Source organism: Marmota monax, unplaced genomic scaffold, assembly GCF_021218885.2.
Source record: "Marmota monax isolate L192 unplaced genomic scaffold, Marmota_monax_Labrador192_F-V1.1 WCK01_AAM20220418_F8-fsc00014, whole genome shotgun sequence".
Lineage (NCBI taxonomy): Eukaryota > Metazoa > Chordata > Mammalia > Rodentia > Sciuridae > Marmota > Marmota monax.
The window spans coordinates 18,010,281-18,014,054 of NW_026695222.1; the positions used below are offsets into that span (position 1 = coordinate 18,010,281).

The window sequence follows — 3,774 nt, forward strand, 5'->3', positions numbered from 1 at the left end:
GGACGAGGGGGGATGGGTCGAGGGTGGGGGACCCCTCAGAGCCCCTCATTCCACATGCACTTTGGCTCCGTCAACGGCTGAGCACACCGAGTCCCGGAAGGGCCCGGCAGCTGGGCTCTTGCAGAGCGACTGCAGACCACATTTTTCTTAATCTAAATTGAAAACTGCTCAAGTAGAAAAATCATTTCTCTGCTTCATCTCAGAAAGGAAAAGAGGAGGGGAGGAGGCCGGGGAGGCAGCGTGGCCCGCAAGGACGGCAGTGGCCACAGAAGCGGGCTCCTACCTGGCCCAAGCCGGCACTGGTGGGGCCCAGACCTGGCTGTCCCCAGCCCAGGGCCCGAGAGCTGAGACCACGGCCAGGCGACCAGGGCCAGGCTCCTGGACAATAAAGCACGGTCCGTCAGCTATGACTCCTGTCCTGAGGGCTGCCCCCCCATTGCTTCTTTTCCCCAGCAAACATTTATGGAGCTCCTGCTGCATACATGTCTGGCAGCATCGCAAAGCTGGGGAGAGAGCAGCCCTTGCCCGCGGTGCCTGTGGTGGGAGGAGAGAGGAGCCAGGTGGGCTCCAGGTGTGGACGGTGGGCGGAGTGACTGCTCCTCAGCAGGGTGGCCGCGGGCTGGGTGCTGGAGGAGGTGCTGTTCCAGCAGGGGGTGTGGCTAGGAGTTGCTGGGCAGAGGCAGAAGTGGTCAGTGGGGGAGTAGGGAGCCCCCTCAGCACAGAGGGGGCCCCTGGAGAGAGCAGGGCCTTAGCCAGGCTGATTGTGTTCAAATCTCAGTTCTGCCACTAGCCAGCTGTGTGATGTTGGACAAGTTAACTAACCTTTCTGGGCCTCGGTTTCCTGACCTTATCAACACAAGGTCATTGTGAGGAAAAAACAAATGGGTTTTCATAAATGTAATACGCTTCAAATAGTGCCAGGAACACGCAGTTTAAAACCCTGACGTACAAAGGCCCTGGGGCAGGGAATTGCAAGGCAAGTTATGAAGAAAGGTGTGTAAGCAGGTTTAGCACAGGCAAACACAACCCTGGTCCATGCTATAGGAATCCCCAGAGTCTAGCAAAAAGGCTTACACCCTGTGTCTGCCAGGTCATCACAGCAAACCTGGGCTACACTTTATACCTGTCTCTTACACAATCCTCACAGTCCAGGGATGTAGCTGTGGTGTAGCTCAGTTTGCTTTACAGATGAGCAAACTAAGGCCCAGAGAGGTCAAGTGACTCATCCAAGGTCACACAGCTGGAGTTGGGCCCAGGTTTGGCAAATCCCTTGCCACTGTGCCTTGGTTCTGGGACACTACAGAATGGTATCTGTGTCCAGCTTGGGCCATTTGTTGAGCTCCTACTACGTGTTGGATCCTGGGCCGGTCATGTCACACAGGAAGCAATGTATAGGTTGAGCCCAGGTAGGGTAGTCATATAAACTTTGCCTAAACTAAAATATCTGGGACAGTGAAAGGGGCACTACTTATATTTACACAAGGACAATAGGTGTAAAATGGGACCCAGAGTCACCCCAGCATAGGGATGGTGATGCCCCCAAGCATGGGGTCAGGTAGACCTGCCTAACTGTGTGCCCTTGGGCAAATCACTTAACCTCTCTGGACCTCAGTTTTCCCACATGGGGGGTACAAGTTCCTACTTCCCAGGGTCCCAAGGGCTAACTGAGGCATAGGGCGGCAGGCCCAGAGCACGGCATCTGTGATGGAGAAGACCTTCGGTAAACGTTGACCTTAGTGTTGAACACGCCATCTGTCTGTCTGTCTGTCCATCTCCCTGTCAGATGTTTTCCCTCCATTCCCTGCCCCCGACTTTCTGCATTCAGGTCTAATCTGATTTGCTGTGTGTCCTGGGGCAAACCCCTTCCAGTCTCTGGGCCTAGTCTCACCACCAGCCTGGAATGACTTGGCGGAGCTGCTGGGGCCACCTCTCCTCCCTTCCTCCTCCCCAGCTGGCCTTCCTGCCGCTGTCCATCCCCAGACTCATTTTACAGGTCAGTTCCCTTTAATTAGCGCAGCTCCGAGCCTTTTCCCTCTCAAAATGGAATCCGCGGGTTCACACAAACCTCATTAACCTCCCTCTCCCCGCGGCCTGCAGGGGCCGGCCTTCGGGCTGGCTGTCACCTCCCGGCGGCCTGGGGCAGGGCTGGGCGGAGGGTACCGGTTTGCAGGTTCCAGACACTTGTCTGGCCCGAGCGCCCAGCCCGCCCAGGCCTGGCACCGGGTCACAGGGGACAGGGCCCTTCGGCACTTTAATTTGGAAACCTGCCGGGGACCCAGGGACGGGGGCGCAGAGGGGAACGGCGGCTCCAGGTGAATTAATATCTCACTTGTCGCTGGCGGGTTCTGGCTCTTTCTTCCATTATTTCCTGACTTGAAGGAGCCACTGCCTTCCCAGTCACCGTCCCCATTCTCAGTCTGGGACCTGCGCAGTGTCACTCTGGGACAGCTGGTGCCCAGCGACAGGCCCCGCTCCTAAGAACAGCCCCAGAGCAGCCCCAGAGCAGCCTTGGAACCGAGCTTCCCCGGGGGCCTGGGGACCCGGGGTCCCAGTGTGTCACCCCCCTGCAGGGCCCTGGGCAAGCCGTGGGCTCTCTAAGCCCGACTTCCTCGTCCATCTGATGGAGCTTAAGCACCGTCACCTGCTCCCTAAACCAGGGCGGCGGTGCTCCTGATGATACTGTGGGGAACAGACGTCCAACCAAAGACCGGGATGCAAAGGCACACGGCAGCTTGCTCTGTGATTGTGCCAAACTGGAAGTCAACAGTGCTTGGAGGTATGATTCTGGAAGCGCTCCTCTTTGAGGCCACCTCCAGGTCCCCATGGGGCACCCAGGGCTGTGGGGAGGGCTGTCAAGTGGCGCAGGTGGGGATGGGTGTACATGGGGATGGCCCGATCTTCTTCCCCAGATACGACAAGAGGGAGGACCTGCAGCCCGGGGCGGCAGACATGCTGGCCTACACGCACATCCTCCTGGAGGCAGCCCCCAGCCACCTGGCCCTCTACAGGGACACACACCGTGTCCCCAGCAACTGGAGAGTTATTTGTCATAGTCCCTACATCGGAATACTACTCGGCAGTGAAAAGAACCAAACATCCCCGAAAGCATGGATGAGCCTCAAAAACATTCTTCTAAGTGAATCAAGGGGACCCCAAGAGGCTGAATGCTGGATGATTCCATCCCATGACACTGAAAAAGGCCAAGCAATAGGCAGGTCTAGAGATCAAACCAGTGGGTGCCAGGAGCTGGGGTTAGGGGACAGGGCTCACTGCAGAGGGGTACAGGGAGATTTTGGGGGGCGAAGTGTCGCGTATCTTGAGTGTTGTGGTGGGAACCCGGGTCCGTGTGTCTTTCCGGACTGGCTCAGCTGCATGCTCTGAAAAGGTGAGTGTGACCGGGTGGAAATCAGATCTCGGAAAATCCTACCTTAAAAATGATGCGCCACCCAAGGTGTCGACCGATATCCATCTTCTTTGCTTCTCTGCTGACGTCAGGGGCGCAAACGCGGACATGCCCGTGTCCATGGGTGGCCTCCACAGCGAGGTGTGCCCACCGGGACCCCCATCTGGGGCACCCCCAGTCCCCCCGGGGCCGCAGTCCCTCCTTCTCCACCCTCAGACACCCTCATACCTGGGCAAGGTTTGGCATCTCGGTCAGTGACCACCCAGACCGTGATTTTCGGGGTGCAGCTGATTACTGAAGTCAGCTTTTAAGAACGCAAGTCAGATCATGCTCTTTCTAGACTGGAAGCTCTCAGAGTCTCCCCGAGATGC

General features: G+C 57.5%; 1 long non-coding RNA gene across 1 annotated transcript; it reads left to right on the top strand.

The window, feature by feature from the left end:
• The first annotated feature begins 2,284 nt into the window (after positions 1-2,284).
• LOC124085949 (uncharacterized) lies at positions 2,285-3,448 on the top strand. The gene is made up of 2 exons (XR_006849636.2): positions 2,285-2,776; positions 2,910-3,448. It is a non-coding gene; the product is annotated as an uncharacterized LOC124085949 (long non-coding RNA).
• The last annotated feature ends 326 nt before the right edge of the window (positions 3,449-3,774 follow it).